We start from the raw sequence: 25,409 nt of genomic DNA, 5'->3' as shown, positions 1-25,409 counted from the left end.
AAGGAGTTCAATCCCTGGCCTCTGCAGCCTACGCATCCAAGTGTCCTTGGGCAAGATGCTGAACCCCAGATTGCTCCCAGTGCTGCACACCGGTGTGTGTGAGTGTGTGTGTGTGTGTTAATGTTCGTAATGAGCAGGTACCTAGCTACCATTGCGTGCATTGGGAGAATGCAGGCTTGTGTTGTAAAAGCACTTAGAGTGGTCGTCATATATATTTGGTGAGTTCAAGGGTTTTATAATAGCAGTTTTAAAGTCATCTGGGAAGATGCCTGTTTGCAGAGAAGTATTTATAATCATCAGGATATGACTTGAAACACTGTTAAACAGCCGCTTGCTGTAGGGACAGGGTCAACGCAGGAGATGGAGGAGTGAGAGACTTGCAGAGCTCAGTTAATGCAATACAAGTGAATTTCCCCATGGTTACATCTTTTTACAGGGTTTGCTGAGGTCATCTGTGTTTACATCAGCAGCAATGCTGGCTCTGATTAAGGTTACTTTGTTATTGAAGAACGTTCTTCACAGTTTGATGCAGAGGACTGCGGATGGGCGGGGGAGTGTTGCGTAGGTGAATCGTGGAGGATAATATTCGAGAGCTTATTCCATCAATAGCAAATTCTATTCCACTCTGGTCCAAGAACACAATCTGAGTGGCATCGCAGAGGCTGAAGGTGTTCAGCTCATCTTTCATGCCACTGGGCAAGTGTGTGATACGGCTCAGCAAAATGGTTGGTTGTTCAAACATTGCTAATGCAATTGAATGTCAAGCTCACAGAACATCATATCAGAGCTCTGTTAAGCAGCCTCCTAGCAAAACATACAGTTTAAAGACAACTGGTTGCCCGACTGAAGAAAAAGAGAAGAAAAAAAAACAACAAAAACAACAATTTCCCCACCAATATGGTCATTATTGCAATAAAATGTAATTATATAGGAAACGGTGAGACATTGTCATGACCCATGCCATGCACGGCGGTTTTGTTTAGTTTTTCTCTTGTTGATCCTCGTCATTGCCTCATTTAGTTAGTATTGTCTCAGTCATGCCATGTTTGATGTAAGAGTTTTTGTATTGTCTTAGTCTCTATCTTTGCCCTGTCTTGTTTGTAATTTTGTTAAGCTTCCCATTGCGTCTTGTCCTTGCCTGGTTTTGGTTACTTCCTGTTTTATTTTGAAGGTTCATGTCACGTGTCTTTGTGTTGCTTTACTTCCTGTGCTTTCCCGCCCTTGTGATTGTCTGATTGTTTTCACCTGTGTGTCATTAGTGTTCCTCCCTTGTGTATTTAAGTCTGTGTCTTCCCCCAGTCTTTGTCGGGTTGTTGTCTGTGTCTCCTATCCAAGTCCATGTATCCTTGTTGCCCATGATTCCTTGTCATAGTCCTAGCCAGTAAGTGAGTGTTTGTCATTGTGATTCCTTTGTCCTGTCCAAGTTGTGTTTCTTGTTGCGTTACCCTTGTTCATGTCCGTGTTTCTGTTCAGGTCTGAGTTGTTCCTTGGTTCGTCTTTGTCTTTAGTTTGCCACAGTTCTAGTTAGTTTATCGTCTTGTTCTTGTCTTCGTTCGTGTTCATGTCTTGTTTTATGTAGTGTATCCGTCCTTAGTGTTGTCTGCCATTCCCTAGCTTTTTTGAGTTTCCCAGGCCATAGTTCTGTTGTGCGTGTTATTTGTAACATTAATAACTTAGTTTCTGTTTTCTTTTAGTTCATAGCCTTGCCGATTTGTTCTCCTCATGTAAGAGTGATTTTCTGTTTACTTTTATTTAGATTCTTGTTCCTCCGTTTATAGGAGTGTATTTTGAGTTGCTAGTTTTTTCTATCCAGTTCTTTCAGTTGGTCAGTTCCGTTCCGTAGCCCTTTGTGTTTCCTCCTTCGGGAGCGTTTTCTGTTCGTTATCTTATTCTTTGATAGTTATTCATAGTCTCGTCCCTTGCTCTCATGTGTCTTGTGTTAATGTGTTGTCTCTCCCCATGTTGCGTCATTGGTGTGTGAATTCTGTTACCCTTGTGTATCGTTAGTCATTAGGCCCCTGAGTTTTGGTTGTCTTGTGTTTTCCCTGTGTTTAATACATTTATTCATTGAACCTAGCGCCCCCTTCTGTGTGTCTGCATTTGGGTTCAGTTCCCCTTAGTCCCCGCTTTCCTGACAGACATGATACCAAAACCTATTGTTTCCTTAGATTGATGAAAAACAGCATGCTCCAAATGCCACTGTGGACATTCTGACATGAGGTTGTGTACAACAAAACAACACAGTGATATTCAAAAGTCCCTTTTTGAAAGCATTTCTTGGCAGTCTTTCAGGGGAGACATTTCATTGACACATTGTTAAAAGAGCAGATTGCAGGTTGGATACCCCAATCAATATGTAGGGAAATGATGTAACTAGATTTTCAAAAAAAAAAAAAATCTACTGGAGACATTTCTGTGCTGCATCTAAAAAAGGCAAAAACAGAAGTGACATACTAAGTACAAGTTCAACAATAAAAAAAGAATAGATTCCAACATGAGTTTTGAGACTGAAGAGGTTGCAAATATTTACTCCTCAGGTAAGACTTCTTCTTTTAATTTTAGTTTATGTGTATCACCAAATTGTGTCATTCAGAAAGAAGTGCTTCTCTTTTTTTAGTGCTGCTGACAACTTTATTGTCTGCCAAAGCCAGCTGATGTCCTTGCTTATGTGCCCCGCCTGTCTTGTGGAAACCCCTGGAAACATGCAGCAGGAGGGAACTACAAGAATCCTACTACAATAATAAAGTAAGAGGATATTTGTGAATTTTACTCAACACTGAAACATCATCCATCCATTATCTATACACCACTGAATCCTTTGCAGGGTCACGGGGGGGCTGGAGCCTATCCCAGCTGTCTCTCGGGCAAAGGCAGGGGACACCCTGGGCAGGTCGCCAGCCTACCACAGGGCTACACATAGACAGACAATCATGCACACCACTCATTCACACCTACGGACAATTTAGAATTATCAATTAACCTCAGCATGTTTTTGGACTGTGGGAGGAAGCCGGAGAACCCGGTGAAAACCCACGCTGCACAGGGAGAACACTGAAACATCATATTTAATTAAAAATAGCACAAAAACAACACATCAAATGTTGAACTGAGAAATTTCAACATTTGATATGGCGTGTTTGTCCCATTTTCAATTAAATATGAGGTTTCACTTTTTCGCAAATCATCACATTCTGTTTCTATTCACGTTTTACACAGTGTCCCAACTTTCTGGAAATGAGATTGTAATTACTTTTTGGTATACATTATTTGTGATATGTTAAGAATTGTACTGGTAAGTTTCTGCCTTTCATATACATCTGTTAGGCCTTTGCAACATGTGGCTTTGAGCGTTATTGGCAGAACCGGCCAACGCTGCACAGAAACATGCCTGCCTGCAGCCTCTTACTGGGTGGGACCATACACTTTTCGGGTTTCATGGCTACCCAGACCATAGGATGCTGAAGCATTGACCTTCAGTGAACGGAGCAAAGTAATTGTTTCTGCCCTAAACATACTCATGTCCACTGGCCTGGAGAGGCCATGTTCCTGCCTGAAGTCCATGTAGGCTATCTGTGGCACAAATTCAGACAGCATGCCTCAAAGCCTGGGTATTCTATTCTCCACCAGCTGAGGCCATGGGCTGGCATTTCCCACACAAGCACCAGACAGACAAAACGTTTATCAGGAAACTGTTTGTCTCCCTCCCTCTCTCCTACAGTAACGCAGTGCGAGATATGACTGATGCAAGCTCCTTAAACAAGGACAAAACTGAAATCCTACTCATTGGCCCTAATATAAAAAGCCAAAATGCTGTTTAATAATCTGGAGAAATTAAATCCCTGTAAAAATAAAAAGCATGAAAAATGGTAAAACATTCAGCTTCCAAGTTGGAAGTTGGGTCACTGACAGCTGGTGCTGCTTCATCCTCAGGCTTCAGTTTTCAAGCAAATGCTGCTTTGTACTGGCTCTCATTGAGAAAGTTTTCCAATGGTTGTGGGCACAATTCTATCAAAAATAAACATAATCCATTGGGCCCTCACACGCTCAGATGAAAGGAGTATATGAGGACTTTTGTGTTTAGGTTCTTGCAGCCAACAACAACTTGTGTGCTTTGCTAGTTCAACATTTTCATGTTACTGGAGTCGACGATATAGAGAGAGGTTCACTTGGTGGGCTGGCATGGTCACCTGGAATGAATGCTGTGTTACACAAGCCCCATAGGACGTCAGCAAGTTGAAACCAATCGGAGTGGCTTTTTGGAACTCACGTTTTCTGATAGATGGAGCAAGAAAAAAGAGAGAGGGCTGTCATTTCTCACATTCTGACACAGTCAGGGACTCTTGACACACTAGGGACACATTTCTGTTGAAAATCCATGAATGTATGCATTTTGCATAATGTGCAGCCTTAAAGTGCTGACTTTGATACCATATCATACATGACCGATCATAACATTTTATTAGATTATCTGAAGAAGTGGGTTGGATATGTGACACAGCACCTGAATGTTTTTACTCCTATTTTGAACTCCTTTGTATCCATCGCTGACAAACCGTGTGATTGTTCTCCTCAGATCTGTGGAGTTCCTAAAGGCTCTATTCTGGGATTTGTTTCATTCTGCATTTACTTGCTCTGATTACGGGATGTTATTCATTAGTTCAGTTGTATAGTGCTATGCCGATGATGCCTAGCTATATGAATTTGTGAAACTGGCACACTTCAAATGTGTCCCTTTTACAAAATTGTCTTAATGACATTAGAGCCTGGATGGTTCAGAATTTCCTGCAATAAAATCACAACAAAATTGAAGTTCTCTGCAGCAAATCAGTCTTTTTTTCAACAGTACTTAGGTTCCTAGGCTTGCACTGTAACTCAGTGTTGGTGTCCCGTCTGTTCACAATTCTACATTTCAGTTACACTACATTATAGATTGAAAATAATAACCCCTGGGGTGGCTCATCTGGTGGAGGGCATACCATGTATCAAGGCTGAGTCCTTACCACAGCAGCACGGGTTGCTGCATGTCTCACCCTCTCTCCCCCTTTCAGCTTCACCAATAAAGGTAAAAACTAAAAAAATGTCAGAAAAAAACAACATAAATACTGTACTGAATGAACTGTAGGGCCTGTGTGATCCAGGTCATTAAAGAGCCTTGCTGCTTTGTAAACCAGGAAATGTTGAATCACTCCACCATAAGTAAAGCCCACTAGTCTCTTAGAATAATAACCCACATTCTGAAGGGTGAACATGTGCTCCTCAAACCCACTCTATACAGAACATCTGTCTCCCGACATACAGGATTTGAAAACTCAACCAGAGGTCATCTTCTTGCCTAGAACAAGCTATAAAATAATCGCAGTAGAGAAGTAGAGTGTTTAAACCAGGAAATAAATAAAATCCTGTGGGTCTGGGCCCACTGGAAAGCTAATGACAAAAAGGCACGAGCATTTGGCCAGCTACAGTTTCATGCAGATATAAAATTTCTATGAACACACCATTCACACAGGGCTGTTGAACCCTGGACATTTGATTTACACAACTTGTCAGGCCATCAGACCCGGCAGGAAACGTTGCCTGACAGAATCAAAAGAGCCAAGCTGGAATCAAGTCTCCCAGCCAGAGGTGGGTTATTAGAATGTAGCCCACTGAGTTGGCTTGTCTTGGCTCACACATATCACTGGCATTTCCTTCTCCACATCCACTCACTGCTGTGCATTTTCCCTCTCTTAAGGCTTTTTTTTGGGAATGGAGCCAAGAGCTTACATTAAAGTGCATCGAATTGCATATTGTACCACGTTGAGGTTAATGGATTCTACTTAGGATAAGCTTTGAGGGCGGCACGATCGAAGATGTGGCAATTGCTGTTAATCATATCCACTCATGTTGGGTGTTAGTGCTGTAAGGTCAAGGCAGCACTCAGACGGTTGCACTTGGGAAATGCCAGCTAATAAGGATGGGTGTGGAGGAAAGAAGCTGACAGTTTGAGAGAAAGGGAGACATGTTATGAAAGTTGAAAATTTCTTTTACTAAATACAAAAATAATCCACTTGAACAGCCTAATAGTAATGTGGCTGGTGATAATCAACCAGTAGACAGTGTTAGGAAGCCTCCTTCCTCCTCCCTTTCCTTGTATTTCCTCATGTTGTTCCCCTGTCCCTCTGTGTCATGTTAGTCTGTGTTGTGTCTGTTCTTGATTGTTGTACTCTCTTGCCTGGTAACACGTCTCACACATAGCTCTCCTAGTGCTTTGTCCTGTGCGCAAGTTTTTTTTTTTTTTTTCTGTTATCATTCTCAGTATTATAATGACCACAAAAACTATCATCTGTGTTTCCAGGTATTGACTGGTATTTGATGTTTAAGCTGCACAAATCAATATTCTGCATTAACAAAACATTACATAATATATGACAAGTGTCAATCATTGTGATGAAGCTACGGAGAATTAATCACCCAACTCTGCAGCTTCCTTCAGCTCTTTGGCCTTTTTCAGCTTATCGTTTTGGTTGGCCAGGCCACAGATTTACCTCCCAATCACTAGCTGCAAAGCAAAAAAAGTTAGCTGGTGACATTGTGGAGAATTTACAAGCCAAAGAGCCAAATATTTCTCTCAGTAGCTGGTAGGGACCAAAAACAGAGCCAAAAGGAGAGTGAATATTGGACACTCATAGGGTGGCCGCAACATGCAACTGTTTGCTAACAACATAAAAGCTTTGTAAGGTGATAACACATCAGATACATTTTAGCATGATGTGCCACCCTCAAGTGACCAAATGAATAAATAAATAGTAACATAAAAATAAGTACAACATGATTACTTTGTAAAATCTTGCCCTGCTTCATGGTTATTACAGACGACCTTCTATCTATGACCAGAGTCATTACCTGGTTGTTTAAAGTGTTATGAAGTATTGTGTTCTGTAATTGTCAAGGTTTTGCACTAATAACACAACAATGAGGATTAAAAAAACATAACCAAAACATAACTTTAATAATTTTACCGTAATTGTTCTATTGGAATCCCACTGTAGTCCTTTCCATGAAAATGCTACACTACCTTGACATTTCCAGTTACTTCTGTCTAGCTGCAATGATTTTAGGCTGATACTTTCCCATTGTTATTGAGATCATTGGACACTACCCTGATGTAACCTGAACATTTTGAAAGGATTAGCTGTTATGCTGTGTTATTATTGGGTCTTAGAATTATCATCATGGTTTTTTTAACCATCAGTGACCTTTTACAAAAGTGAAACATCTTATCACTGGCAAAATATTAATGCTGTGCCCAATAATTACCATGATTTTACCTCATTAGTACTTGTTGCTATGACCAAAATATTTATCCACTTTCACCCCACTTGTTATTGCCAAGATTTTATATAAAGCGCGAAACATAAACTTGCTATTGTGAGAGAGTTTTAAGGAATACTCAACCACACATTTTCACATTCTTCAAACTTTTGTCTCCTATGATGGCCTCATTGCCCTAACCCTAATGCCTTTGAGCAGGTCTGGGATCAGTCCAACCTCCACCTCACTCAGTTCAGGCAATGAGAGAGGAATGGTGCAGTGGATCAGCTACCCACACTGTCTTATTTTGGAGCGTTTGGAAGGTTTAACACTCATAATTGTACCTCTGGAGATGCATGTGGAGCTCTTGTTGCTCTCTCCATCGACTCTGGAGGGATGATTAGTACCCAACAAGACCACTGTCCATCCCACACTACATGACTCCCAACTTATATCATCACCACACACACACAAACACACAAACACACACACACACACTCAGGCACACAAATCTGTAGGCCCATTGTTTTGCTATGTGTGAGAGCCCTGAACTGTCTAACTTACCTTACCTAACCCTTCCCTAACTACCCATAAACCTAAACTAACAGGGAACATTACATAATAACTTCAACAACAAGTTTAGTGTGTAAATGTAAAAGTGAGAATTCTGATTCTGTTTCAATGAGTCATGTTCATCATTGCCCAAAACGTGCATGTCATTATTAGTTGCATGTGACCAGTCTAAATATTAAACAAGAATAAAATTTGAAGGACAACCTAGTGGTCTCTGAAGCTCTGATGTTTTTCATCCAGCATTATGGAAAGTGAACAACGTAGATGCACTAATGTTTTGTGCCCAGTATATTTCACTGCAGGTTTCTCAATAGATTTTGATACTTATTGTAGGCCAGCATTGTAGTAGAAATGCTGGCCTGACAAAGGTGGGAAGGAAGGAAAGGTCGGGCATCGCAGAAAAAAGTTCATCTGTGGATCTTGAAGATGCCCTACAGAAATGTTTTACTATATGTAAAATATTTTGCTTTCAATTATGATTTGTGCCTTTTTTTTTTCGACAAAAAGTTCAATTATGTAGTTAGAAATCCTACTCCTTCACCCCCTGATTCTAGTTTTCACATTACGCTTGTGTGAGTTGCATATTGGACAATAGTTGTGATGTCACAAACCTGCTGGTACTAACAGTACACGTGTTACACTTAGATGTAAGGTGAGTGCAGGTAACCTTCCTCTCTCAGCAGATGAAAGTAAAAACTATTTGACCTGATGGTGACACGAAGGTCAGGGGTTCATATTATTCCTTATCTTTGAGTATCCATTTGGAATTTCTTGGAGCTGTTTTGCTCTGGACAAATCTGTTGTGCACAGTTGAATAGACACAGACAGACCTCAGAAAGCGGAAGCCAAGAATGGCCATGCCGATTTTTATCCCTTTATCTTGAGATCACAAATAACAAAGCTCAAGATAACAAAAGGTCGATTTTTGAGATAACAAGATAATTTATCACGAGAAAATGACTTTTCTTCGCTTCAGCTAGCAGCTGATCAAATAAAGCTATTATTATGGCAGAGGTAAAGATATTATTCGGGCCATGAGACTTGCAAGCCGAACCCACTGACCCCCACAGCACCTCTACACAGCCTACGGTCACCTGTACAAATTTATGGTGTGGGTAATTTAGCACTCGTGTACTCAAACATGTAGAGATGAAAGCTTTATTTCTAAGTGGCTGAAAGCTAACAAAGATCAATGATGTAAGCTACCACACAATATATTTCAGCAAGTCAACTTCTGACACACTGATTGATAATGAGTATTCTACTCTTTGACCTGCCATTTTCAGCCTGAATCAGTTGCTACAGTCATGACACATGTGTGCATGCTGGCATGGCACTTTGTTTTCTCTTGATAACCACTTGATTATCTTGTTATCTTCAGAAAAGAAAGCTTTTTTTCTCAAGATGGTTATTAACTTGTGACCTCGGAGCAACTGCTGTAAAAAAATATTCCAAGCATGGCCAGTCTCAGGCTCCATACACAATATGAGAAATGTTGAATTTTGACCAAGAGGAAGAAAAACAGATAGTTAGGAGATTTGTGGGGTGGCAGCCCACCATCCGTAGGGAGATCAGTCAGGCTTAAGCTGTGCCCAGTTGGTCTTTGTCAGCATGCTACTCAGAATGTGATCAGGCTGGAGGATTGAATGCACTTAAGTAGTGGCCGACTGAGACACCCTCAGTGCAGGAAGGAGCGCTACCGCAGGTCATTCATTCCCACCGCTGTCAGACTGTACAACTCTACTGTATTGTTATCATGTGCAATAACCTCTGGTTTATTGTTCTTATTTGCACCTCCATTTGCTATTTTCAATTTAAGTTTCAAATAATAATGGTCCTCTTCCTCTTCCTCTCCTTCTTCTTTGCTGCTCAAAATGCCTGTCCTGCACTTTTCTCCATAGGTTCATTTAGCTTAGATATTAACCTTTACGAAACAGCTTGTCCTTAAAGGGCTTAGCCCGGTAGTTTTACTTGGCTGTATTTTACAGTTGTGTTGCAGTTTCTGTCACCCTCTAGTAGTTAGAAAATGCTCAGTGCAGCTTTCAGCTCAATCAGGCCAGTCTGTTTACAAATGCAAGCAGTTCCTATTTTATTCTTTCTTCATCTTGATCTTTATATTTCTTAGTGAATATCGGAGTCCCTGATCACTCATAAATTAAAATGCATATCATGTCCTCCTATTATGCCTAATGCAACTCTTATGCCCACTTATCCTTTGGTTTAGGGTGTGTGTACTTTAACCAACATAAATCTTATCCCATGGGCATCCTACTTAATAATTTTGACACAGAATGAACATTTTTTACCTGTGTGAACTAGAGATGCATGACTTCAAGGTTTATTGATAAGTTTGCTATGGACAGTTCTGCTGATGGACCCTCCTGTATTTCTTATTTTTCTTCCTCCTCTTTTCTTCTTTCATCTCCATCTTTATTTGCCAGTGTCTGGGCCTGACTCACTCCTGTTTCTTTTTTGAAGTTTGTTTTTTTAGCCTCGGGCTGGAATCAAACCCCAGGCCTCTGCGGTATGGACTCAGCCTTGATACATGGTACAGTCTCTACCAGGTGAGCTCCCGGAGCACCTGACACTGTAGTTTTTAACAAACAAACAGGGGAAAACAGTGCATTTGTTGTGGACTATTTTTAGTGGTGGTTAATCCACCTTTGGTGCTCTAGTGCATTCTCAATCTGCTGTAATTCAAGGTCCACTCCTGAAAATTCTAAGGACTAGCTTCCCAAATGAATGAAGAAAAAAATCTTGGCCTGGACCAAATAGTTTGAAAGCCTGAAACCTTGATTCATAATGTTGACACACAAATCCTTGCAGAGTGTTGGAGCGTTGCGTGGGGAGGGCGAGGACCAGGCAGAGCGGAGGGACAGACGGCGGTAGACAGCTGCTGTGAGTCAGAGACAGACCGGAGCTTCTAGAGGAATAACCACCAGGAGTCACACCAGATTCTGCTCTGACTCAGAGCCACAGGGCTTTTTTTTTAACTTTTGAGATTAAAAAGTGGATTTAACTTCGCTTTAACCCGTGTGCAGCAGCGAGCCGCAGAGGTGCCGACCTGTACTGTAATTAGTCTCTCTTTGTTGGCTGCTTACTGGGGGAGAAATGTACTGAGAGGATGGGGGAAAAAGAAAAGAGACTGAGAGGGAATGATTCAAAGAACCGAGTTGGTGTGTGCTGGGTTCAGTCAGAGGCTGAACTGAAAACAAACACACACATACACTCACACACCCTCGGTGCCTGCCATTGCTTTCTAGTTTCTAGTTAATGTACAGTATTCTGGCTGTTTGGGCCGAACAAACACAAATGATCCTGCGGTCAATTTTTTACATTTTTTTTCTAGGTTAATGAGTTTTGGCAAAGTACAACACAGCCCTAATAAACATAACATGAAAAAAGAAATAAAAAACTGGGCTGTGACAGGATTTCACCCTATCCAACACACTGCAGTGTCGGTGCAGCAGCACTTCCTGCCATTATGAAACCACATTGAATGTCATATTTCCTCACCACACGCTTTGGACCTTTCACTTGTGCAAGGTTGTCTCCTACATTAAAGGAGTGGGCAGCTAAACTACTTGGTTTACATTGATTTCAGAAAAACGAGGTGAGGACGCACCCCCATTGTCTACCTCCGTCGAGCAGGAGAACAGTTTTAGGTTCCTGGGAGTCAGCATCACAGACAACCTGTCATGTCATCTTACATCTCCACCCTGGATATGAAAGCTCAGAAAATATGTTTCTTCAAGAAACTTACGAAAGCAAAATTCCTGTGCCTGGTTCTGAGTGTAGGGAACCTCCAGCCTTTGAGACCATTTGATCTGGCCAACGAGGCAATTCATCAATATAAAAAAAAAACACTTTTTTTTAATGAGAGTAACAAAGAAAATGATATAGAATATTAGGTTAACACATTCTTACAAGTAGTCCCTGAACACACACACACAGCAGTTGATATCACGCCAATGCATCAAGGCACCGGTCAAAACCTGGATGAGCTGCAATATGCTTGCATAAAGTGGAGTTTGGAAGACATTCTGACAGAGACAGTGTCATGGAGGCAGGTTTTTGTTGTGAGCAAACTAATAGTTAAGAAGCTGAAACCTCATTCAGAAGGAGAATTTTTGAAGAACAGCCTTGTTGCTGCTGTGGAGCTGCTAGCACCAAACAAAGCCAAACTGTTCCAGAGTGTCAGTTTGTCTGGAATCATTCACAGATATGAAGGAAAACCTGAAGTGGAACTTAGTGATATTAAGTGACTGTGTGATGCGTCCTTCATGGTGGACATTACCAAGAACCTCTCAGAGCTGAACCTCGAGCTCCAGCAGCTTCTCAGCTCTCTGCTTTAAAATAAAGCTGTGGAAGTGCAACTGGAAAGAGGAAACACTGCATTTTTCCTACTCTGCAAGAACAAAAAGCTGCTATGAGATCTTGACATGCTGCTGAGTGTGAAAACTCCCTCAGACATTTGGTGAGAGGTTTCAGGACATGAAGAGTAGATAAATGCACCTGAATATATTTGCTGCTTTAATGTGGAACCAGCTGATGCTGGGCCAACATCTTTCAACATGAAATCAAAGCAAAGCAACTACTGTGACATCAGATGCCTCACCAAAGAAGAAATCCCAGCCATCGCGGAGGTCAGTGTGATGTAAGTGTTCAATAACTTTGACTTGCCCCCCCCAAGTGAGCACCTTCCTCCCTCCAGTTGCAATCACCAGTGACATGTCTGTGCCCAATGAAATGAAGTGGTTGTGACCTTTTGTCAGGGGGTGGAACAGTCCTTTCAGGAAGCAAAGCTGAATGGGACACAGTGCCACCAACTGCTAAGATGAATATCGTTTTTTAAAAAACAAATCAGTCAGTCAGAAGTATGTAAAGAGGCATGTTTGATTGAGATTTATTTTGTTTTTATTTATACACACTGTGCATTTAGACCACTTTTGTTGGGCAATATCAAACTGAAGTATGGAGATGTACTCTGATACAATTATGATCTGTCGAGGACAGTCTCTAAAATCTCTGGTCCTCTGGGTTCTTTTAATGAAGCAATAGGAGAAGATGTTGAGTCCCAAAAAATCTGTTTTATTCTAACATCAATAGAATGTGCAAGGTTACAGAGCTCTGGGTCTCGACTTAACCTTTCCCTGATCCACAACAGAGTTGGGTCAGTTCACGAAGTCTGACACACTACCTCCCCCTGACCCAGTATTTTATAGACAGAACATGAGGAAATGCTGAAACAGTCGTCGGCTCCTCCTCGTTGCCGTCGGCGCTCTCTCTCTCCTCTGCTTGGTCATCTTCGAGAATCCAACGTCACCGCAGCAACCTGTTTGCAAGGAAAAATCTAGAGAGACACCCTTATCCCTGACGCCAACCTGTTCTATCTTAAGTCGACGGCCCCAAGATGTCTCCCATGCCAGGCCTCTATGTCAAAACCTCCTGTTCTAGGTCACACTGGCCTTAGATACATTTTGCACGCAAAGAATCACTCCTTGTCTAAATCACTTCTATGAATAATAAAGGAAAAACTTGACCAGGTGAAGTAGAATTTCTGTTGATTATTCAGTCACACAATCCATCAGCAGAAAATATGAATAAGATCAACATATCAGGATCCAACTATCATTAATGTAAGCATATGCATGTAATCTAACTATTAGCACAATATATGTCTATAACTAAACTAATCAGAGTATAGGAATATCCATCAGATCATAGTCAGTATTTTTACTTTACTATCTTCTGATACTTCCAGAAAATGGACCCAAGACAAAGGAAGGAAGGAAGGAACATGATGTAGCGGTTTGGGTCTTTCCCTCAGACAGTGAGGACAGTGAACTTGAGGAGAGTCAGGACGAGTGGATCCCTAAATCAAGAAGTTTGAGAGGCTGTTAGCTTATATGTTGGCTTATATGCTTCTATGAAATGACATTTGTGGTTGATGTTTGTTTTTCTAATGCCCATATTGCTCATTTTCCTTCTTTAACTTATCATATATACAACAGAAAACTTTAACGTTGCACAACCCTCAATGATGCCGGAGGCAGCAAACCAGCATCTGGTAGGGGTGGGGTGGCGGGGATAAATTTTATGATGCATACGGCATGTGCACAACCCAGAACAGAAGGGCTCTGCAGCGAGTGATTAAAATCACCCAAAACATCATTGTTACCCATCAACCAAGCATCAGTGATATCGGTACGCAGAGCCCAGAGGGAAATACCGACCCCAGCCACAGCCTGTTCACCCTGCTGTCTGGCAAGCGATACAGAAGTATCCACTGCTGTACCAGCAGACTTCCTTCCTCAGGCAGTGAGACTCCTCCACCCATCCTCCACGCTCCATCATCATCATACAAGTTTTTCCTGTGTAGCATAAAGGGATGGCAACTTGCATTTTCTTTTGGAACCCTGTGTTGTAAAAAAACAAATGACAATAATAACACAACAAATAAATAAACCATGGACCTTATGTATGTTTTGGTGCACACAGAATTATCTCCATTGGATGGAATAGCATGATATTCACACTTCCATAAGGATGAAAAGCATTGATGCACACTGATGCTTGGAAACAGGACAGTGGCATATTCCCACCAGACACCATGATGTGCAGCCATATATTACATTACGTGGCCTGTATGCTGTATGTGTTGCCATTATGTCTTGTTCATGAACACTGGTGATGGGTATGTAATGAATACATGGCGTGCACTCTTTCACTGATATAATTAACACAAGTGGTCCCTGGCCTCCCAACTGAACTCGTGATCAGACCTAAATCTGGTGAAGGTACTTTCGGTGACTATGGTCCCACTCTTTGGAACAAACTGCTGATGATATAAGTTGTCACCACAACATTGTTGTTATTTAAAAGCAAGTTGAAGACTTCCTGTTCTCTCTCTCTCTGTCTCCCTCCCTCTCTTTGGGTATATGGGTGGTATTAGGTTTAGAGGGGACAGGGGATGAGTAGTTTTAATGAATTCTTTCCTTTATGTGTATTTAATGTGTTCATTTTCCAGTTAACTTTGGCTATATTTGTTGTGTATGACGCACAATGAGCCTAATTTGTATGAAAGATGCTATAAATAAATTTGATTTTAGCTAATTCTGAAGCAACTTTAGCTGAAATTAAAGGGGAAGTGGGAACAATAGGGTTAAAGTGGGTGATGACATGTTGTTGGAATTAATCAGTGGTATCCTTTGACAGGAGCAGACAATCAGACAAGCGGGAAGGACACCAGGAAGTCAAGGGTCTAAAATGAGAGGAGAGCTAGGTTTCACAATAAAACAGGAAGTGCACGACAAAACATGACGCCTGTGAACCAAACACATCAACAGACATGACGAGACATGACAGCATCAACTCTGACCTCCAGTCTTTTGAATTACAATGGACAACATTAACATTCATTTTAAGTAAAGTTCAGTCACGTTCCCTCCTTACAAACAAGTGCATCATTTGTTGTCTGTTTAACAAATGTCCACTCTGCAGCATATGTCTTTTATGTTTTTTTTTTTGCAGAAAGCAGACGATGGATAAAGAACATCAAATAATGTAAAAGTTCCTCACTGGGGAACCCGGCCGACACTTCACTAAAGTTGAATTCTTGGTTGCTTTGTTTACAGAAGGCCATTTGGGAAGTAGATTGCGAGTGGATTGCATGGTATTGATTTTGGATTGGGCAGATGAAATCGTGTGATGTAATTCCCACTCACTCACACACACACACACACACACTTGTGTTTCCGTCACTTTTGAGGACATTACATTGACTTGCATTCATTTCCTGGAGACCTACCCTAACTATAACCACAACTACTACTTGCCTAACCCTAGCCTTAAGCTAAACCTAACCTTAACCTAAACCTAACCTCAAGCTAAACCTAACCTTAACTGAACCTTAACCCAAGCCTTCACCCTAAAATTTAATGATTTATGTTATGGGACTTGCGTTTTGTCCCTATGACAAAGGTGAGACCCCACAATGTGACAGTAAGCTAATTTATGTCCCCACAACATGAGTAATACACATCCACACACACATCCACACAGACACACACGAAAGCTGTGAAAAGCATTTTATTCAAGTTAATAGGGTACAAGAAATGGAACCAGGGCTTTTCTTTTGGTTCTCCCCCATGTCATTCTCCAAAAGTAACATGAAAAACTCACATACACCTGCTATTAAAATGTAATTTCTGTCAGGATGATGAACAGACTGTTGCATTTACAAATATTACTTTAACACTTTTATATGTTCTCTCCACTCCGTCATCAGATTTCATTTGTACAAAATGAGAGTTATGCCCTTAGCTGAAAAATAACACTTTAACATTGTGCATTACATTGGTAATGCAGTTCATTAGTAGCAGTTGAAATTATTTCTGATATTAATGTGAATTATTATTATTTCTTTTAAAGAGAAATCTAGACACTAACTGTAAATGACTAATAACAAAAACAAAAGTTGTTGGAAGTTGTCAAAATGTCCTAATTTTCTGTGCTAACCTGTTAAGTTTAGCTGTTCACAAAGATATATATATATATATAGGGGCAACATAAAAGGACTTCATCCAGAATTCAGAGTAATGTAGCGAACATAGATAATAAAGCCACAGATGAAAGGAAGCTGCCAGCATGGTAGTCGCTGTGTTTTCAAACACAATGCAAAGAAAGCAGCATGAGTACAAATAAGACTGTGCTGACGACGCTGTTGTGTCTGCTCCTTTGCCTGTGAAAGCTCAGACTGAGAAGTACAAACCCATTTTCCAAACTGCTCAGCCTTATGACAGATCCATCATCACCACTATTCTAAATACATATAACCTTTAACACACACTGATACCGCGAGAGAGACAGAGAGATGGGGGCAGGAGTTGAGCAATGACAGCCAAGAGTAGGATCTTCTTGCCTACCTTCATGTCTGTCTCCTGTAGAAAGGATCCCTGACTCTCTCCAAGTTCACTTCCAGGGTCCTCTCTGCCTCGGCTGCAATGACTGTGTATCACAAGTCACAACAGCTAGAGAGCCAGAGGTCGAAACAACCAGAGAGAGGGATGTCTGCTTACTTTACCTGCTACTAGCAAACTGTCGTACAAGCAAACTACGCCCATATTTCTCAAATGGAGTTATGTGTGTCGAACTAATTAACTCATTTTTAGGTATTGATGCTCTATTAACATTAACCACTTCAGCAAAACACAGTTAAACTATAGCCTATATCTCCTCCAGCAGTGATGCACAACAGAGTGCTGTGTGTGCATTTGTGTATGTTTGTGTGTGTGTGTGTACCTGCTGCTGTGAACCGATCTCATTCAGAATTAGAATATTAGCAAAACAGTAAAATATAAAACTAAAAACATGAACAATCCCACAAAAAATCCCGGCTTGAATGGGTAAATTCAAACTTTCAGGCTACAGATGGAACATCAGTCAGCTTTTATCCTGCACTGCACAACAAATGTGGTGAAAATGACCTATTTTCAAAACATCTGAAAACAAGCACCTACAACTCTGTGTATTTCAGCTTGCATTTATTTAGATTTTAGAAGTTTGCTCCATTTAGTCATGCTGCATTAGCTGTTAGCCTTGCAGGGTCAACAGTCACCTGAATTACTGGAATACTGAAGGAAACAGTCGAAAAGGTCGAAATCTGATTATTATGAGCCAAGTTATGAGAAGCACCTTTTTTTGTTCAATTTCTAAACTGATGGGAGGATTGTGTTTAATCATATTGTGGCAGACAGGTGACAGGTCAACTTATAGTATGTTAGATATCAATCAATTCAGTTACATTCCATTCATTCGAGGTATCTACTTGATATTAGAAGTAAAGGAAATGTTAAAAGTGTTCAATACACCGTATTCAGTAAAGTTTAAGTATATATCAACAAAGAGCATCTCACTCTCCATGTATGCAGAGGACAGGTAGTTGTTTTTTATGTACCAGTGAAAAAGACTGCAAGGCTACTGATATATTGTCTTAGAAACAACCAAACCATTCTGACACTGCAGAAGCTCCAAACTGAATTTAGGCTGCGATACATTTGATAGCTGCTGGCCTAGCGAGTTTTACATCTTTTTGTTTATTTTTGTGCTGAGAAACACAGCTGCAGCATATCTAAAAAGACAAATACTGTCCTTAATCCTTGTTTTATAATGACCTTTTCTTTTTAAAGTGAGATGTACAGTATGACACACATTTCTATAGAAGTAGCAGCTTATCTATGTGGTCTGATGCGGTGTGACCAGCATGCCGTCTCAAGCAGCAATCCAGATGGAGGAGCTTTGCAGAGGATGAAGAAATCAGTTTCACACCTCGACTGAAAAAACACAGAGGCATCGCTGAAAGCAATATACTGCTGAAATGGTTTTGTGACAGTCCAAAGCCTGGTGTTATCCTCCTCAAAATAGATACTGTACAGATAAGACAGCAGGGATCTGCAGGAAATGTTCGGATGTAAGGACGTCTGTGTGACTGTGAGCCAGTTGTTTTCAGCTACCAGGGGAGCATCATTTCTTTGTCCTCCATGTTTCACAGCGCAACATACATTAAGTTCAAAGTGTCAAAGTGCAGCAAGCTCTTCAGATGTAAAAAGCCTATACAGCCTGGATCATATTTCATCCACTCCTCTTAGATGGCTATTAAAGTGGAGTAATCCAGGATTTTTCACATATTCAACATTCAATATTGGTATATTTATGTCGTGCCAACTGTGATATTTAAAAATGCAATTGAGTTAATTGTATACGATAAAAAACAGAACACCAGATTCTACTTTCAACCATCTGATTCTTCTCTATTCATCATCAATCTCATAAATCCATTGTTTTTGTATTATTAATTTTATTTCTACATCCATTGCCAGTCATATGTTAATATTATTAATAGGTTTGCAATAAGATCAGTTCATTGGAGCTCTACAAGGATGCGCAACTGAGGACTTTGTCACATTTATTGTAATGTGACATGACATAAATCTAGCACTGTGTTCTCACAGCCATTCCTACAGTCAACTCTGGTTCAGGCATATCCTATGGAAGTTTTGGTTGTGTTTAATTAAATTCTCTTTGTGTTGCTTACCTTGGAGTTGTCAAAGGCCCTGAAGGTCTGGGGTCCCATGGCAATTGCCCACTTAGTAACGAGGAACAGTGGGCAACAAAATCTGTCAGACGACGTTGTTTGTAACTCCTCTTCAGAACAACACAGGATGCCGTCACAGAGTTTGGTTCAGTTAATGACTTAGGTGGCAGAGACTGCACAATTGAACCAAAACCACCTGAAAAGGAGGGTCTTCCGCTTCCAAGCAGACTCTGGTACGGTCTATGAGCAAACAGATCAACAACAGGTTTTTGAGAGAGTAGATGTGTGATTTTAGCATCATTCAAAAGCCATCTTCAGAATTGATCTGTTTAAGTGACGTATGTACCTATGCAAATCATTTAGTAACCACAATAACACGTATGCACTGATCAGTGTGGCAGTCAAAAGCAGTGCATGTGTGTTCAGAATGTCCATTCAAACGTGTGTAATTTAGCAATCCATCAATGCTCCTTCTATTTTCCTGTTACTGATTATTCATAACGTGTGCTCCATTTGCAGTCTAATAATACTAATAATGCTTATGATCAATGAGCTCTTTGTGAAACCATAGTACACAAATAAAAGCATAAAAAGCCCTGAAGCACTGTACGGTTTGCTGTCAGTGACCACACTTTCATCTACCTATGTCAGTCCAAAAAAATAATGCTAACAGAAAACACTTTGTTGACCCAGCCTCCTCCCTCTGTGGACTTTGCTCTTTAATAACACCTGTCAGATGACTTCCTCCTTTGCTCCTGACAGACAAGAGTCATAATTCCTGTGGCCACTTGATGTCTGTGTCCCGTGATGATGTGATGCTGTCATTTTCCTTGAGAAGACAAGTCAAGTCTTCCCCTGGTCCCCTGGTTCACTGTGTTCAGCTAATTGCAAATATGTCTATGTCAATATCAGCCGGAACGTATAGTGTGTGCATCTATATATAGATATACCCAGGGGGGTGGTGTGCACCATGGGGTGGTGTGTGTGGCAGTCGCAGCCTCTAATGCTCCTATCACCACTGGGACCACTTTGTACTTCACCTGTCTTGCAGCCTGCACCTTGGGTCCAGTCGGCTGTGGCCTGTATGGATCTGGTCCTTGGGGCCTATTCTTGTGTTGCCATGAACAGAGCCCCTGTGCTGTCCATCAGGCCAGCCTTTTCTAGCCAGTAGGATTTCTTCCATCTTACCTTCCGTCTCTTTGCCACCATGCAGCTACACTTCTCCAGTCCGAATGATCTTCTGATGCGCTCGCTGTAAATCCTGGTGAGGTGGATCAGTGGCTCGATGTCTCATTCACTCCCGGCATACAGTTTGCTGTCATCCATGTATAGTGGTAGTGTCGTTGCCTTTCAAACAGCACATCATGGGTTCTGACAGGCACGATGGGATCTGAGCCATTTGATACTAATGCTATGCACAAGTCTATCTAGGAACACAAGCGAGAGAAATATAACTAATACCGGCTCAAATGTCACCCGCACTTAAAAGGGACAAGACACACATGGACAAGCACTGAGCACATACACAGCTCAGTTGTTGTCTCAAAGCTATTAAACACATGAATGAGCCACGCTGTTACCACATTACCACAACATCATTACTGTAATTTATTTTGACTCAATTCCACACTGGAAGGAAAATTCTCACTTGGGAACCAAAAATAGATTAATCCACCACCGAAAATAGTCCCCAACAAATGCACATTTAAGTTATTCCGATTGAAGTAAGACTATTATTATACATAACAACAGGTCATTTTTATAATTAGGTACATTCTTCTTATGAGATCAGATCAGTAACTGCATTGTTCTTCACGATGCTTAATGTCGTTAAATCTCTGGAATCAGGTTTAGGTTTTCAAAACATCCATGTGACATTATGGGGGAAAAATCAGTCCAACTGATTTCCCTGCTTATTTCATAGCATATTTAGTTATTGGCTATTGACTTGTCCGAAGCTTGGTTTCCATTCAAATTTGTCACAAAATTTTAACCTAATTTCAAGAAAAAAACAGAAGGAAATGTGAATGAATGTGTTCCCATCCACTACCATTACGCGAGTTGGTTCATTGAGATATGCAATAGGTGGCGCGTATCTCCCATTCATCCATCTCCCATCCATCCATCTCACATTTATCCATCTCACATTCATCCATCTCACATTTATCCATCTCACATTCATCCATCTCCCATCAAGTTCATTTGCATCAAAAACCACCTCACACTCTCCTTCAAAATTTTGTTTTTTCAAATGTTGTCGTTCCCATCAACCTTTTCTATTGCAATACTTCAAATGTGCATCAAAATACATTTATGAAAACACAGTTTGTGATCACATAAAACAGGTTCTTGAGCAGGAATAATACTTTTTCTCAAGCAGTTTCTGTACTGTAGGCTGAAGGCATGCTTGTTCTTTTTCCGACTTTAAAATGCTTTAAACATGGAAAACACAGGGGTATATAAGTTCCACGTTCTAGAACTTGTTAAAGGCTGTGCTTCAAAGGCATTTTGAATATTCACAAAGCAACAGAAGGAGCCACAAGCAGTGATATATAGATGCACGTGCTGCATGTAGCACTGCAAGCTACAAAGATGTGTCTGCAAGACACAGAGGCTTACATATGTGAATTCAGATAGCAGAGCTGGGTGGATTCTCCATCCAATCCAAACAACTCTTCTCTTCCCTTTCAACTAAAGAGGTTACTCTGAGGATGCAGCTGAGGGATCTCCAGTCTAACATCCAACGCTTTTTTTTCATTCAAAAAAAATCCACTAAACACACATTTGTAGTGAACATGCCTGTATTGAATAGCTGAAATTATGCCCTCAGATATTAGAGGTCTCAGCAACATCCTGGAGGCACAAACCAAATAATCACACACAGCAGCACACAGGATTGCTAAAACATGTGTGGACATTAATGATGAAAGAGAAAGAGAGAGAGAGGGGGAGAGAGAAAGAGAGAGAGATAAAGAGAGAGAGAGAGAAAGAGAGATAGATCTAAAGACTTAAAAAAAGCAGTTTTGTGAGTTGTTTGGTCAGGGGACACTCAAGCTTTTTTAGATTCTTAAACATTTCACCCCCTTTGTGAATGTGGCAAAGTAACACAATAATTTATTCCCTTGTTTGTATAAAATACACTGTCTGAGTTTCTCCCGGCACGTTGCTGATTGTTGCAGATATTTGTGAGATTTCACCATTTACACTATTTTCTAAAATAATAAAAAAAAATTCAATGAGTGTAAAATCACATTTTACACAAAACATCCACTAACATGATCTATCCGTTGACATAGGACCCCCCTGGGTCAGACAGATGTTGATTGGCTTGATATGATCTATCCATCTACTCGCACCTTTCTGTATTAACAACAAACATACAAATAAAGAAACAAAAATTGGAGTGGAGCCCTATGCTGTTGTGTATTCATCGTATTTGGCAGGCTGGCCCTGATTTAGACGTGAACATTGAATGTAAACAAGGCGCCAGAGTGCATAAAAATGAATTAAAATAAGCTTGTTTATGAGCAAACTCCAAAAGGGGGAGATCTCCCCGGACTCCCATGTGGAGGTCCAGGTGAAACCCCAAATCTCCTTAAATACTAGAAACGCCCCTGCTTAGTTCACAGTTTATGAAGAACACCAAGTCCACCCCATTTTTTTTCAAGGAAGTTTGGGCAACAGTGTTAGATTTCATCCGTTTGAGCCATTCTTATTCTTTATCTATTATGGAATATTTACCTGTCGTACATCCTGCTGCCAAATGCTGTCCTCGTAAACCACGACCCCCAGTTTAATCCTCTCCACGATCCTGCATATAGATATATTGTGTTCTGATGTTACTACTGTACAGAATATGCACAGCTAATGCTACATATTAGAGTAAAGATACCCTATCTGATGAACTATGGAAAGCCACAGTGAAGCACAGATGAAGGATGAGGAGCCAGTACAGAGAAGTCCTTTTATTTGAAGCATTACAGTACAGGCTGTAGCTGCATGTGTTATTACTGCAGTGATGCTGCTGTTATTACACGGTTTCATTCAGCAACATTACTAAAGTACAGCTCAGCCTATTTGCATATGTTGTGTTTTCCCTCAGCTGAGTAGCTATGTCTCATAGAGAACAGCATCAGGAGAAGGATCAGTCAAAGGGAAAGGGTGGTGCTTTTTATGGCCGATTTATTTAAATCCCGAACTCTGAACATAACCTCCTGCGGTACAGGTTAGATGTGCAGCATAAATTACCGTGGCGATCTAGTCAGGTTAAAAGACAGCCACCTTCATGACATTGAAAACTCTGGCTTTATGTACAACATACCCGACTAACGCATTAATCTTGCTTTGTAGTACTCCCCTCTGGTCTGTCTCTCATTGTGCTGTGTTTTATATTGTTACATATTTTTGCAGTTTATTTCATATATGTTTTTCGTTTGTGTGTGTGAAGCACTTTGTAACTGTTTGTTTAAAAAGTGCCATATTATTAAAGCTTTACTTACGTATCACATGGTAGCACATGTTGAGCTCAGTTCAGGGAAACTGACTCCAATATGTGACGTAATTTGTCTTCTAAAACATATCACACTGTATATTGACAAGAATCAATGAATTAAAGGAGATGATGCACTAAATATACTGTCTGTTTTCAAGTGAGTATGTGTCAAAAAGGATGAACAAATGATCATCACACAGCACAACACCTTTTTGGAATCAGGGTGGTAAACCCTGCATTGACTTTCCAAATGATCATATCCAGGAAATGCTAAGTTATAGAAATTCAGTGAAAATTTCAGCCTGCATGTGTCACACCGCGGTGAGGTTTGTATCGTCTTGGGTTTTCTGCTTTGTCATTTCCTGTTTTATTTTGAAAGTCTAATTCTCCTCTCGTTTCAGAGCACTTGCCCTTCCTCATGTGTCACCATTGTGTCTGCCCTGATTACCTATTGTCTCCACCTGTTCTCCATTACCCTCCATGTGTTCAAATAGTCTGCCTCTCCTTTGTCTTGTGCCAGAGTGTCTTTGTCCGTCGGTCAAGTCCTCCAAGCCTATCCTTGTCCATAGTATTTCATTGTTAAGCTTTTGCCTTCTAGTTCTTTATTTTGTTCGTAGTTGTATCTTAGATTAGAGTGTTTTTGTTTCATAGCCATTGTTCTATAGTCTGTTGTAGATCCTCTTTTGTTTCATCCTAGTGTATTTAAGTTTGCTAGTTCTCCAGTCCGAATTCCTCCCTTTTGGAGTGTTTTGTGTTTGATAGCCTTTAGAGTTACATCCTCCATTAGGAGCGTTTTTTGGTTCTTATTTCTTTGCTTTATTTAGTGAGTTATTTCTGCTTCTCACTTCCCGAGAAACAAAATCACAGATTAATTTCATAGCCTGTTTGTTTGTCACTCATTGAAGAGATCTGGTTTGCGTGCAAATAAACTTGTGTGCTGTGAAATCTCTGCATCTGAGTCCTCTATCGAGTCCCAGCCTGACAGCATGTTGCTCTTTAAGTTCCTCATACGAGCCATTACCATGACTGCAGAGCGCTGTTGGTCTTTGGGTTTTGGGAGGATATGAAGCGAAAATGCTAAACTCAAAGGAAAGTCTAGTTTAATTTCGATTCTGTCTAGTCTCAGTCTGCCTCGAGTCCAAGTCATGTGACTGGAATCTACACCTCTGGTCATTACAACACAGTAACATTAGAGTTGTCACCTGGTGACAGTACTGCCCTGCTGTCAGAGCTCGAGAACTTCATTTTGAAGCTCGAGTCAGCGATGACCTTGCTGTGACATATCGCTTTTTAAGGATCAGGCTCGCCGCGGAATAAAAAAAGAAGCGAGCCAAATCATTAATTTATTCCACTCATGTATCACAAGAGAGGAGCACAAGGCAAAAGCTTTTGATTTTTCAAGTGCTCTGCCATTAAAAGTCTGCGGCTGCCTGTGTGTCGCTGTAACACACTCCCGAGGACAGCTGCCAATGACGGTGGATTCTGAGGTGGAGCCGTCATTATAAATAATCTCAAATTGCCTCGCACCTGTCAACTACCGCCGCGGATTCACAACTTTCCTCTGGGGGATAATGATAGCCTTGGAAACTGATAAATGTGTAGGGTGTAATCAGGCCCGCCAGCTCACCCAGCTTGGTCTATTCTGGGAGGTGCAAAGGAGCCTGGGAGGGGGCCTTGACAGAGCTCAGGTGGATAAATAAAGAGAGGATCCTCTATAACCTTGTCTAGCCCTCCACCCCACTCCTCACACTATAAAGACATTCAGGCAGACAGGCTGATTTTTTTCAGTCTGGGATAGAGCGTGAGCTGCTGGGTAGAACAGTTGCTGATACACTCTTCAGAATATTGCTCCTGTCAGGGTGGAAAATCCTCTGAAGCAGCATTTAGAGCAGCTTGGGACAGTAAAACTCTAAAGTGAAGCCCATACTAATGAGATTCTCTCAGGTGCCGGCAGCATCC

Source organism: Chelmon rostratus, chromosome 15 (genome assembly GCF_017976325.1).
Source record: "Chelmon rostratus isolate fCheRos1 chromosome 15, fCheRos1.pri, whole genome shotgun sequence".
Lineage (NCBI taxonomy): Eukaryota > Metazoa > Chordata > Actinopteri > Chaetodontiformes > Chaetodontidae > Chelmon > Chelmon rostratus.
This window is presented reverse-complemented; position numbering follows the sequence as displayed.